The sequence below is a fragment of the Arachis stenosperma genome, chromosome 7 (genome assembly GCF_014773155.1).
Source record: "Arachis stenosperma cultivar V10309 chromosome 7, arast.V10309.gnm1.PFL2, whole genome shotgun sequence".
In the NCBI taxonomy this organism is placed as follows: domain Eukaryota; kingdom Viridiplantae; phylum Streptophyta; class Magnoliopsida; order Fabales; family Fabaceae; genus Arachis; species Arachis stenosperma.
The window spans coordinates 15,639,020-15,654,800 of record NC_080383.1 but is presented as its reverse complement, the minus strand read 5'-3'; positions in this window follow the sequence as shown (position 1 = coordinate 15,654,800).

The following is a 15,781-nucleotide window of genomic DNA, read 5'->3' as shown; positions in this document are numbered from 1 at the left end:
TAAAAAGATATTTAGAAACAACAGAAAGTGTAGAAATAAAAGAAGTTTTTGAGGATTTGAAAAATTATATTAAAGAAAAAGACAAACAGATAAAAAATTTTACATGCAAAAAATAATATTATAAACTAAAACAAGATTGAAAAAACTATAAAAATAAAATCAGAATTAGTAATAGTAGAAATGGTCAATACTTTTGATTATAAAATTGCAAATTATAAAGTACCACCAACCAAATCTATACAAATTATAAACTTATTCGAATCAAAATATGAAGAGTTAATAGAAATTTTGAAAAAGAAATTACATTTTAAAATTGGTATCAGAGCCAAGTTAACGATTAAGGATAACACTTTCTCTTTAAGCAACACTTTTAGTGACACGCTTTTGAATCACTAAAAGACAAAAATCTGTACAAGGTACATCTATACACTAGATGGACCCTATTTATAAATGTCATATAAAAGATAAGAATTAACTGATATCAATGTTTTGGAGATAAATAATTTAATACATTTTACAAACATAAAGAATAGGGTAATTTATATAAATAAAATAGGAAAATATTATTTGTATATCAAAATCAGCCACTAAAATTATTTATTAATATATTTATGTATAAATACATGTGTGGTCGTTTAATTTATTTTCAATGTATATTTATATTCTAACATGTATTTTATATTAGTTGTTGACTTTGGTGGCTGATTTTAGTGTACACGTAGTATAATCCAATAAAATAAATGGAAGAAAGCATTACGCAAATACAATAATTTAGAAAATCAAACGCAAATGCAACAAACCTAACTATACGTAATCCACGACACTCTAACACAGTTTCTGATTACACGTAATCTGCTAGATCCTGTCGCGAATTACGTTCAAATGCTGCAAACACATAAACTGCTACACCCTGTAGCGGTTTATGAAGAGATAGGCCCAAAGTGTATTCTGCGAGACCTTGTAGCGGATTATGAAGGGAGCGATTCACTATAAAAATCACGTGACGGTGTAGCGAATTTCATTTCATGAGTGTTGATAGTGACTTAGAGAGAGAAAATAGAGAGAAGTTAGAGGAAAAAGGTTAGGTTTAGGGTGAGTTTCTTGGAGCAGTTCCATTAAGCGAAACCATGGAAGATGAAAGGCGCTTATACTGGCTCAACGGCGTTACTCACGTAGCTAGAATCATCAATAAAGAGGTAAGTCTCTTTATTCTCTTTCAATTGGTTAATATCTATATATTTTATTTAATCTTAAGTAAGTTATTTATTAATTAGGAAAATAGAACCTTAGTTTAGTTTAGGTTTTGAAAATTAAAATTTAAAATTTAAAATTTAAATTTAAATGTAGAGAATTTAAAGTTAGATATTTAGAAATTAAGATTGGAATTTGAAATGTGGGATTTATGGCTTGTTAGTTTTTGCAATAATTATCTAAAGTTGAAAATTTGAAACCTAATTTTTTGGAGGTGTAGGGTTTACTAATAGAAATTTAAGATTCACAGTTTGATTTAATTTTGTGGCGTTTGTTGTCCTAAAGTTTGTAGATGGTAAATTTGTAATTTTAAAATCTAGGTGGTTTATGTATTGAAACATAAATTAGGGTTTGGTGATATCAGTGCTATAAATTAATCATGTCGCTGGGTTTGTTGAAATATCATCATCGCTGTCCCCACCAATGTCAACAGGCTCTTTATCCGAATCATCCTCTCGCATCGCATTTTCAACCCGATCTGATTCCCCCTCACGACTAACATCTAGAATCGGATGGGCTGACGTAACTACCCCAACTGCACCAGCTGGACGCCTGATAGGCATCGATGTATTAGAAGTATCCCCCATCGTGGTCGACTGAGAATTCAGCACCGATGCCCTAGAACTATCCATGCCTTGTTCCAACTTCACAAACAACTCGTGTATCCTCACTTCTGAAAAACTCCGGAAATAGTGAAACAACACCTGCATATCTTCATCGGATCGTATCACAAATGTGTCATATTTCACGCCGGTTGACACAACGGCAATAGGAATCTTGTGGAACAAATTCTTCACTCACTTTGTGCCGCACACGCACAACTTCTGCAATATACTGGTCTTCAGATCTAACTGTGTACTACTAGATGATTTGACAAAAACACTCAGTGATTCTCTGTCGGTAAACTTCACACCGTGATTCTTACTCTTTTTTATTTTTCAGAGGAATGCACTAACACTAAAAAATTTTTTTCACTCTCCATTCTAAAATTTGGAATGAAAATGACACTCTACATAATTTGATAGGTATATATAGGCATTTTCCAAACTGCCACGTCTTTCATAATCTACTATAGGGTTTTACAAAATACATTTTGAGCCTATCTCTTCATAAACCGTTATAAAATATAGCAATTTATGTGTTTGCAGCGTTTGAACGTAATCTGCGATAAAATCTAACAGATTATGTGTAATCAAAAACTGCATTAAAATATCACAGATTACGTATAGTTAAATTTATTACATTTACGTTTGGTTTTCTAAATTGTTATATTTACATAACACCTTTTTCTATTTATTTTATTTATATAAATTACCCTAAAGAATATCTCTCGTTGACAAGAATCCTAAAATTCCTTATTAGGAAAAATTTATCCATATTCACAAAACATATATACATGAAGAATATTCGCCTTATTTTTCATCCTCTATATCAATTTCTTCGGCTATTTTTTCCCAAAATATTTATATATTTTAATTTAATTTATATTTATAAAATATCATTTAATTGAGGCAGACAGGATCATGTACAAACCTAAAGTGCATGCTGCCACCCTGCAGTATACGGGCCACGCTTCGCTGCATGTGAAATACAATATCATAACATTATTGTACAATATTTGTGAAAGAGCTCTCTATAATGGTGAAAGTATCTCTAAGATTTTAAAGGATTTGAGTATAGAAAAGAATTAGAAAAAACTAAAGGGATTAATTCATAGATATGTAATTATTTTATCACAAGATTCTAAAATTCAAAAACAGTATTATATAAAAAATCTGATCTATGACTATATCGATATATCTTATTATTATTATTTATCTATTTTTCAGTTATATTGATATTATTACTACTAATATTATTATTACATTTTCATTATTATTATTATTATTATTATTATTATTATTATTAAAAATTTGTCTATTATGATATAAAATAAAGATTTTTTTAACTCACTGCTTTAAAAATACGTGTATATTTTTCTTTACAAGACTAAAATAATTTATTAACTATTTCGACCACAAACAATTTTAATTAGAGATAATATTCAATTTGGTCCTTGAACTTACACGCGAGTCTCAATTTAGTCCCTGAGGTTTCAATTGTCTTTATTTAGTCCCCGAAGTTTATAAACATGCCTCGTATTAGTCCCTGAGACAATTTTTAGTATAAAGACGTTAATAGAGCGATGTTGTAGACTATCACATGTCATATTAAAACTTGTAAAATGATGCAGTTTTGGTTTTGACATTTAAATAGCTCAAAAACGGCATCGTATTACTTATTTTGTTAGGTAAAATTTTAATAAACATCATTTAGGATGTTGTTTTTGGGTTATTTGAGTGCCAAAACCAAAACGACATCATTTTACAAAGTTTAGTGTGGCATCCGACTGTCACGACAGTGTTCCGTTAACGTTTGTACGTTGAAAATTGTTTCAAGGACTAAAATGAGTTATGTTCACAAAGTTTGGGAACTAAATAGAGGCAATTGAAACTTCAAAGACTAAATTGAGATTCGCGTATAAGTTCAAAGACCAAATTAAGTATTATCTCTTTTAATTATTAATTGCTACTTATTTATCATTATTAAAGATTTACTAAATTATAACAATTAAATATTATTTAATTTAAATTGATATGAACAATTCTAAATATAAATAATTAAAGCATCATAGTTAATAATCATAAATGTATTTTAATTCCAAATGTCAGTTCTTTTAATTTGTCAATTAATTTTATTTTAAAAAATTTATTAAATTTACATGATTGAATAAAAAAAATTAAAATTTAGATTACTCATTATTAGTTGTAACTATTAATACAAATATACAATAAAAACTTTTAAATTTTATAAAAATATTTATAACAATTATAAATACACAACAGAATCTTGATTATCAATAAGATTAAAATAATAATTACAACTAAATATCTATTAATTTGTTTATAAAGTTTAAAAATTTTTCTTGTACTCGTTATTTTCAATTTTATTCGTTATTCTAGTTGTATCTATTGCAAAATGTAACAAATGCAGTACAAATTTTTAAACTTTATACAAATAAGTACAATAGTTATAAAAAAATTCTTATATAAAAAAATTTTAAATTTTATAAAAATGTTTATGGTGATCGTTCTTTACAATGTTTTCAACTCGTTTTAACTTAAACAAAATTTCATTCATCTATGATATTAAATTAGGCTAAATCTAACTAGGAATGTCAAGAGGGCAAGGGGGAGCAGGGGATACCTCTTTGCTCCCCATTCCTGTCCTCAAATTTGCTCTCTATTCTCGTTTTCAACTGTAGAAAAATATTGCTCTCCATTTCTATTCTCTACAGAATTCTATTTTCTGTGGAGAACCTATTCTCCATCTATCTGATAGTTCTAATTAATTATTTTCATATGAATAGAGGTGCTGTAAGTATCCATCTTATACAAAAACAACAAGATTTTATACAAAAAGTCTAAACGACAAGATGGTGACTTCTTTCAAAATGATGCAATGGAGGAACGCAACAACGAGCCAAAAGATAGAGCAGTGGACGAGGTGGGAGACGCAGGAACAAAGAGAAAATTAGACACGACGACAGACTTACAAAAAAGAACACTGCAAATAGAGGGCACGACACAGTAAGAGTGATGGTACGGTGGGGTGTGACGATGCGGCGAGAAAAGAGAGTGACGAGGGGTGGCTGCAAAGAGGTTGGATGGAGTATGGACAACGTTAGGAATCTCTGAATTGAAAAAAGATTATGCAAATGAGGATTAGGATAATTCAACTATTAAAGACAATTTAATAAATTTATGAATTTCGGGGATTAACGGAAACGGGGTGGAGATCCCCTCTCGAATCCCCGCATTTGTCTCGAGAGAATTCTGTTCTCCATTTCCATCCCCACATAAAATATTTTCTACAGTCGAATCCTTATTCGAGACAGTCCCCACAAAAATTTACGCATCTCAGAGAATTTTGCCATTCCTAAATCTAACGCCATTTACTTGAAATTCATCATACATATAGGGCCAAATTTTCAATTATCATATTTATGACATGGACTCATATAAGCCACTAATATGGAATCTGAAGCGTTAGTTTTATAAAGGTCCAGTCTCTACTTTTTCTATCAAAGATAAAACTAATTTTAAAATTATTACATAAAGAATATTTTGATATTTTTATGTTTAATATAAAAAAATATTTACTTTTTAAAAATAACTCCGGAGTTTCAATATTTTAAAATTAAAAATCAAATTTTAATTTGTAATACAATTAAACAATTTTATGGGTAAAAGGACATTTTTTATTTTTTTACATTTTATAATATCAAATATTATTTATTTATGATTAACAAATTAAATTACTAACTGTTTAACTTATCTAAGTTATAAAAAAAATAAATTACTAACTTAATGGCACTAAGTATTTGTATGTAAAAGAAGAAATTTTAAATTTAAATCTTTATTTTTCATCATATGTATATGTATTTTTACGAAAATACAAATTTTATATTATTAAGAGTATAGGTATAGGTTTTGCTAATATATTATTTTTTATTAATTTTAAAAGAATTAAAATTAGACCATAATCAATATATGTGTAATCTCTTTGTCTTTAATTACTATATTAATTTAAAATCAAAGAAAGATTGAAATTTTTTTCGTTTTAAATATATAAAAAATTAAAAGATTGACTATATTACTTAATTAATAGAATTATATGAATAATAAATTAAATAATATCATCGTATTATTAATAATTGTATTACTCATGACATATCTAGTTATTAATATTTATCTACTAATTAGTTTGAATATATAAAAATTATATAATTTGTAAATAATAATTTGGGTAAAGTATTAAATTAGTTCCTATATTTTAGCGTAATTCTATTTTAATCTTTAAGATTCAAAGTGTCCTAGCTATTTGAATTCAAAAAATTTCATTTAGCTTCAATATATTCCCACTGTAAGGTCAAAGTTAAATAATTAACGGAATGTCCTACATAACAGCAGTACAAGAACAAGATCGATAATCTGGAGAACAAGTACAAGGTTTAAAGGCACAAAATTAACTGTGGATACATCAATATATTTATATTTTCTATAGAACTAATAAGGATAATAATAATAAATAAATGTATTGATGTATCCACGGTTGATTTTGTGCCTCTGGAGCTTGTACTTGTTCTCCTGATTATCAATCTTATTCTTATACTGCTGTCATCATGTAGGACATTCCGTTAATTATTTAACTTTGACCGACCTCATGGTGGGACAACATTAATATTGAAGCTAACTGAAAATTTTTTTTATTCAAATAGGACATTTTAAACTTTAAGGACCAAAACAGGATTATGTCTAAACGTAGAGGACCAATTTAATACTTTACCCTAACAATTTTAAATTTGGTATTTACTTTCGGTGATAATTTTGTTAAAAGATATGAATTAATTATATATTTTTTGGTAACAATAAAACAAAGTAAACAAAATTAATACCATTTTTTATCAATATAAAAATAGAGATAACTGATTTTTTTATTTAAAATTGATATTTACTTATATATATATATATATATATATATATATATATATATATATATATATATATATCATAAATTAATTTTATTAAATATGTATTTATTACAAACAAATTCATATTTTTTTTACTAAATTTGTACTTACAATTATTAGCATAATTAGGCTATTTTTTAATTTAGTCATTATAATTTTATTAATTTAGAGACCATCTACACAATATTAAAAATTAATATAGAAAAAGAATCATAATCACAAAAATGACATATTTTTTTGATCCTCAAAGAACCAATTTATACTTTCTCCACCATAGACAAATTCTATTTGTGAAATGTGATCTCATCTTCTTTCTTTCTATTTAAAAAGGCAATTTTAATAAGGTGATTGTTATAGTATCTAAAATTATTTGTTTAATTTATTAAAAAAAATTAAAAATTAATATTTAATTTTAAAAATATAAAAATAAATAATTATTAAATATTTAAAATTTATTAAAAAATAAATTAAATAAAAGTTAAATACTAAATTATAAACACAATAGAATTCACATTTTTAACAATTAATATTATTTATCTCTTCTTCTTGTAGTTCTTTCTATTGAATATTTATGGAATTATATATGGGACAATCATGTTTTAAGCTGCGGCGTTTGAAAAGAAAATTGAGACAGAAAAATAAAAATTTAAAAGATAAAATTTAAAAGACTAAAATTAAATTAAACTTTTATATTGTATTTAGTATAAAATATATTAAACTGATAAATCATAACTTAGCATCTTGTTTAATTTAAAATAAATATAAAAACTAACTGAAATAAGGATAATTTTTAAAATACTCTTAGTTATTAATTAAAAAAACAAAAACAAAATAAAAAATAAAATCCATTTTTCTTTCACCTTTTTTCTTCTTCCTTTTCTCGAAGACACAAACACAAAACTTGTTCTTTCTTCAAATTTCTTATTATATTGTGATTTATGATTGAATTTGAATAAGAAATTTCTGATTTTTTTAAGTAGCGTTAAAAGTTAGTTGGTTTTTATTGAAGGATTAAAAACAATGTTGCATAGGAGTAAGTAGTGTTGAGATGTCATAAAGTAGCTAGAGTCTCACTATAAGAAAAAAGTTTAGTATTTGGCAAATTTATCATCGAATTTATCATCAGATATTAGTGTTGAATTTATTGGTAGATTTGACAATAAATTTGTCAAAAAAAATATTGTCAAATTTTATTTTTTGACAGTAAATTCGCCAGTAATATTTGAAGAAAAAAAAGAGTAATTGGCGCGAGCATCACCTGAATTTACAGACAGATAAATTCGACAATAATCTAAATTAGTGAAACATTACGTTTTAGAACATAGTAAAACTTTACCGTTGAATAAATTTGCCGATCATAAACTCTCTTCCCTCTCATTTTGAATATATCTCTCTTTCTCTCTTTCTCCTCCCACACTCTCTCTAACCCTCACATCTCTCCCTCAACAATCCCCTTCGGTAGCCTCTCCGACAGCCCTCTCTCTCTCTCTCTCTCTCTCTCCCCTCCCCTCTCCTCCCCCCTCCCGGCCAAGCACCTCTGTCAGTCGCTCCTATAGCACCGACCACCACCAGCATTTTGTTGTCGTTGCTCCCTCTGTCTCTAGCAACAGTTGCTGATATTCCGGCGACCACCGGCAATCGGCCACCTCCAACCACTCGTCTCCCTTCTCCAATAATATAATCGTTTTCTAATTTTTTTATTTTAGTTAAATTTAAGAATATTTAGATTTTAGTTATTAATTAGTATTATGATTTAGGCTTTTAAGTTGATTAATGTTTTAGGTATGATTTATGTTTTTGAAGTTTGTTTAAATGATTGAGTCGAAGTTGATTAAAGATTAAAAAGGAATTAATATCTCTACTAATAAAATTTATTAGAAACAATGCTTGAAACCTCTTAGTGGATGAATTAGGATTTGAACTCTTATTTGTTGTCTTAATGATTGAAAAATTAATAAGTTAAAGACAATTAAAGATATGACGACAGGCACATGTATCACGAGTCGACCTCATGGTCGTGGTAGAGGGAGGGTATCTACTGGTACCCTAGAGATTTCTCAATCATTGCCTTCTACTCCAACTACCCCTGGGACGTCACAGGATCAGTCATTCATCATCTTGGTCCCTAACTCTAACTATGTGGTTCCTTCTGTTGCGCCACCCTCGAAGTGGACTTCTCCACCACCTTCGTCTACTCAGCAGTGATGTGAAATTTTCTAAAACCACAATTCGGCAAGTGCACAGAATCGTATCAAGTAATACTACGGTGAGTAGGTTATCGTTCCAACGAGAATTAGTGGACTAAGTAACGATGATTAACCAGTTATTCTAATTATTAGACAAATTAAAGAAACAGAGGAATGAGAATGAGGAATCAAACGTGTAAACAAAGAGTAATAAAAATAGCAAATAATGAATGAACACAATAATAGTGAGAAAGTTAAGATTTCAGAGATGTTCGCTCTCTAGAAAAATAATTCTTGTGTTCATTTAATTGAAACATGCAGAGATCAATAACGACAAATCATAAATAATCAAATTCCAATTTATTGGCAATTCAATTTTTCTTTAACATAATTAATCGCTAATTCCTTAGTCAATTATTTAAGAAAAGAGGTGAAGAATAGATTTGATTTAGTTTCAAATAAAATTCAAGAATAGTCCTTAGGTTGAATTATATCTCACTTATCCAAGCTAGTCCTAAACAATTGAAACTTACAAAAAAAATGATTTCTAAAAATTTTCTAATCCAAATTTTATGTCACTTATTTAAATTAGAGCAATTGAAAATCACAAAGTGTCGCACACTCTTTGAAATACTATTTCTAGTTAAATAAAAAAGTTGTGAAAAAGAGTTTTTCAACTCAATAACTATATGTTATGTTTAAATTGCTTTTATAGAATAAAAAATATAATAAATGAATAATTAAAAAAATTGTCTAAAATTCAGCCCATCTGTGTTAAAATTTCTAGATCGTGCGAGTTTGCTTGTGGGTAGGATCGGATGTGGATTCATGGTATATCCTACCTTACTCTATCCGCATCCTAAATATATTATATAATATATATTTAAAAATTATATGCGTAGAGAAGGAAGTGGATATTGAAACCTCCGTCTTGTAAAAACTCAAAGTAACTATTAAACTAATTATTTAAATTATTAATTTAGTATTTTTTTAATAAAGTTAACCTAAAATAAATAACTAATTTATTTTTGTTTGTGTTATTTTAATACAAAAAATAGATAAAATAAAGAATAAATTGGAATTATAGCTTACTGGAATCCCAAAATTTTTTACTATTTTATTAAGAATTTGATGATCATATTATTTATAATTTTATGTTAGATTTTTTTAAGATTTTATTATTTTTAATATTAATTTAGACTTAGTATTTTATTTTTTATTTTATTAATATGTGTGAAATATGGAATGATTGAATTTTATATTTGCTTGAAAAAATTTAATTTTTCTGTGAGTAGGATCGGTCGATTAAATAAGGTAGGATTGAGAACTTTAAGGTATGAGCAGGGTTAGAATTAAAAAAATTTTAATTTACAGATAAAATAAAATAAAATTTAAAAAAGATTCAATTTGTAGATAAAACTATAGTAAAATCTAAATCCTATTTTATCTTATTTATTGTTAATCCTAAAATCAGTATCACATAGGGCTGGCAATATATACCCTACTCGCGGGTAACCAACTCGGACCAACCCGTTCGAGTAGGGTTGTCTACCCTACCCGCTGCGGGTAGGGTAGGGTAGGGTGCAAATTTACCTGCGGGTAGGATAGAGTACGGGTTTAGGGTATACTCTGCCCTACTCTATCCGCACCCTTCATATATTATATAATATATATGTAAAAGTTATGTATGTAGTGAAAAAAGTGAGTCTTGTACTCACAATCCTCTTTTTATAAAAGTTTGAAATAATCACTAAGTTAGTTGATGATCATATTATTTATAATTTTATGTTGAATTTTTTTAAGATTTTATTGTATTTAATTTTAATTTGAACTTAAATTTTTATTTTCTATTATATGAATATGTATAAAATTTGGAATAGTTGAATTTTATATTTATTTAATTTTATTTTGTTTCTTCGGATAGGTTAGGGTTTAGAATTTTAGGATACGGATAGAGTTAAGATTGAAAAATTCTCAACCTACAAATAAAATAGAATAGAATTTTAAGAAAATTTCCAACTCACAGATAAGACAGGATAAAGTTTAAACTCTATCATGTCCTACCCATTGCCAACCCTAATATTACACTTCACCATTATGCAGAAAAGACTAAATAAAAAAAATTCTAATATAACAGATTATATTAGCCTACCGGAACCTCAAGCACATAACTTTCAAATTCTGCTGACTTTTGAATTGTTTATTGCATTTTATTTGACCCGTTCCTTATGCGCTAGCCTTGTATAATTAAGTTAAGAAACTTATTCGTTCATGTTGTTTTTTGAACGTTTTAAAAATACTTTTGTAAAAGCTCATCAAGTCGAGATCCAACAAAGCAAAGTTTTCACATACTTATAGCTGGCTCAGCTCTGCACCCATTATACACTCACACATATATGTCTTGCAAAAGAACTACTCTAAGCCATTTTATCATGTCCTTACATGTACTTTTTTGCCATTTCACACAGCAAAACAGGACAAAAAACGTGAAAACTTTTCTATAATTTAATATCACTATTGTAATTTTAATCAAAGTTAAATGTAAATATAAAGAAGAGGGGGTAAAACGCTTTTTAATTTTCATATGGAAGTATAGTATGTGTTGGACGTTATTATGGAGAAAAGGGGTGTTTCACCTGAGTGTGGTGTCAGGTAAACTACAAATCGGACCGTGTGTCTTGTATGATGTTACTCGGACGGTCTGTGTTATAGGTGAGAAAACGGACCCTCCGACTTGTACTTCCCTACCACTTGTCGCGCTCAGCCGGCTCCCCAACGGTGCCCTACCCAACATTAAGCCCCCACACTCACCATCCTTTTTCACTTTACTCTTTCACCAAACAACATTCATTACCAATTCGTTTTTTTTCTTTCTCCACCCTCCAAGCTTGCATGGTGATAGCAAGCTGAAGATGCCAAAGAAAAAAAATTGAGAGATGTTAATCGTCCTAAACTTCATGTTATGCATTATCTTAGTCATCCAAAATATGTAAGTTTTTTTAATTTTTTTTATATTTCGTAATTATAATTATTATTGTTAGGTGGTTAATTATTATTGTTCTGATTAGAAATTGAATTTAGGAATTATTATCATTTTTACTAGATGTAGGCTTTTTTTTATTTTTTTAATATTTTATAATTAAAATTATTATTGTTAAGAAATTTATTATTGTTGTTGTTATTGTTAGAAGTTGAATAGAAATTTGTATTATTTTTGTATTCTATCATCTAAAATAATACACTTTTAAAATATTCTGTTATCCATTCTTCTCACTCTATTAAATAATAACAGAAACCACACTAATAAATTTTTGAATTACATACCATGAAGGAGAAAAATATAAATGCAGAATTTGAGACTGTTGAACGAGTTGCACATTTTTATATTTTTAATAACCCTAAATCAGACCCACCGTTTATTATTGACAGATTCAAATTAATATTAAAAAAAAAGAATTCAAATTCTGCAATTTTATTTTCAACTTGATATATATATATATATATATATATATATATATATATATATATATATATATAAATAAAACGTACCGTCCGTTTTGCATTATTAAAATTCAATTTACAACCATCAACAAATCGTACCCTTCAACTTATTTGTTTATTTTTGCTTAATAAAGAACTCGAATTCTACGAATTCTTTCACCTAAAAATGACATAAAATTGTCCTACCTTCTGGTCTATCACTTCTTATTTTCATTTCCGAAAAAAGCACACTAACGAATTCTATAACTAAAAAATTGAGCCGGGGCAAAAAGGTAATATTTTATTTGGGAGAGGGGTGCCATTCATAATTCGTAGTTCAAACTTGAAAGTTGAAACCATATCCCTGCTCAGTACGATTGAGATTCACACAGTGCTCACCCCCACCCCAGAGAGCTGACAACTGACATCTGAGAATCGGCAAATTGTGTTGGATTACTGGATTGGAAGCACACGGCCGGTGGTCCACACTTTTGATAAGTGCCTTTTTTTTATCTATATAATTCAACAAACTAATCAATTAAACTACATATAAATTTATATATATATACACACTAAAATATAAAATATATATTAAAAATTAATTAAATTATATATATATTTATATTTAAATATATGATATTTAATTTTAATAATTAATTTTAATATAAAAATAATATTTTTATACTAAAATATATAAAAAAAAATATAATTTTAAATTTTAACAATTACCCACATAATTATTATAATTTTATGCTAACACTGAAAACATATATAAAATAAATCTTATTAAAAACTTTTATTTGAAAAAGTAAAAATAGGAAAAAAAATCTTCATTCTATATGAATTAATAAACAAAAATATAAAAAAACCTAAAATCAAATAAAATAAAAAATAAGTATCCTTTCACATGTTATATTGAATTGAGAATACTAAAAGCAATTTTTTCGTTCATAAATCTATGAGCACACCTTTTTTTACACCCTGACATCAATTAATTGAAAAAAATATTATATACACGTTAAAAATTAGTTACTAAATTAATAATTATATATTATTATTTTAATTATTTTTAATGTATATTTTATATTTTAATATATATTTTATATAAATAATTAATTTAATAGTTAATTTTTAGTATATACCACTTGATATTGTTAATTGAATATCCACATTTTGTTTAATAATAATTCAATAGTTTTATTTTTCCTAATCTCTTGGCAATTCCGGCATCGTAATATCACTATCACTAGATGTAGATCACCTCACCTTCAACATCTCCTCTCACTCTCTTTTTGTCTTCCCTAAACTCTAATAAGTGCTTTTGTAAAGTAATAATCTTCTTCAAAGTTGAATCCCATAGCTATGTTAATTCTTCTCTCTGTTTTCTTTAATATCATCATCTTCCTCCATGATTTGCTCTTCTTTAACTTCTCTTACTCCGCCGCTATTAGAATTAAGGGACTTTCTTTTTCATTGGGCTTATACCAGTCCTTTGATGTATGTTTAATAATATTTTTAGCATAAAACTTAATTCGGTTCAATACTAATCAACTTACTAAGGTTTTTTATGGGTTCAATACTAATTAATTAATTTACTAAGGTTAATTAGAGTATGCTCTCAAAATCAATAATAAACTCTTACACAAAAGTAATTGTAATTATATTGCCTACAGCCTACTAAAAAAGAATTCACAAAAATAGAAATTAGAAAATACAAATTCAATCTGATGTCGTTGTATACTTCATTTAAAACCTACTTTTGCTAACTAGCATGTTATTAATGCTTTGTCGTATGATAATATTGCATTGTTACTTTTTCATACGACAGGCATTGGTCCCCTTAGTTTGTCGTTTTGGTCTCTTGGGGTCTATGAAAAAATGTATGTGAACGCAGATGGGAAAAGATCTAATATAAATGTGAACATTTCACTAACAAACTAAAGCGATGCGTGGAAATACTTGAGCCAAAGAGATTGATCTTACGGTCAACAGTAGAGCAAATCATGGACCCACATGTATGTTTTCATGTATAACTCATTATTCCTCAGTATTATGAGTTATTGCATGTTCAGCACGAGTGTTAAGTTTTCTTAGTGGGAAAACCTAAAACCAGAGAAGGAGGATCCGAAGCTTGAGAAAATATTTTGGAAAGGTCAATATTTTTTAACACAAAATATATAATATTAGTACAATTAAATTAAATTTTTGTTCAAAATATTTGTTAACCTTTATCAATCAATAAATACATTAAAAATCAAATTTTTTCTTTAATAAAAGTTTTTCTAAAAAATTTTTTATAAGCATGATACTTATTATTCATATTCATCAAGTTATTTATATATATTATAAGATAAAATTTAAAGAACAATATTAATGTGATGAATTAATTTTAAAATTAAAAATATAAGATTTCTCAATATTATTTTATCTTAATTTAAAAAGAATCTATATTAAAATACTAGCACGATAAGTATTTTAAAAATAGTGACTTAAATTTTTTTTTTTAAAAAGTCAAAGATGCTAAAATGAATGTTGAAAGTTGTTGCTGTGTTGCTAAATGAATCTATATTCTTTGTTATTGCTTAATTTTAATACAAAATCACACATTTAAACTTTTTTATATGTATTAAACAAATTAAAACTTATTTTTCTTCGATCAAACAAATGAACCGGTGTCTATAAAAATAAAAAGATCTGTTACACATACAAGTCCTTTTGGTATACAAATTTATATAAGTTGGCCCAAACCCAACAATAATGACCTTCAGTTTAGATTGCGTGTAAACATGCGCTTCCCTAACTCTTGAATAACGCAAACGGTTCATCTCGCTCAATCAAAATCACAACGCTCAAAATTCAAACAAGGATCAAAATCTCTTAAAAATTTCTTAAAATCGTCGCGAAAAGTGAAGGAAGTTGCGACACTGAATTCGATAAGAATTATGAAAAAATGAAATAAAAGATGAAGAAGAAAAAGCGGCAGAAGATGAGGAAGAGAAAAAGGAAGAGTTTTGAACTATACAGAACTTATCAGCACACATACACCGAAAATTCATAAATAATACATTCAAATAGTTTTGTGTTACATCCAAATTTACTGCAAATACAGAAAAATATTTTCTCTAATGCTGCATTTTTTTCTTTTTTCCCTTATTTCTTTCTTTCTTTTAGTTGAATAAATGTAAGTCCATCATCTTCCAAGTAATTTTGCAGCATTATGTGTTTCTTCTCCTTCTTTGTTTGATTTTTTTGTTTTTATTCTTGTTAAGAGAATAAAACAAAAAGAAAAAGA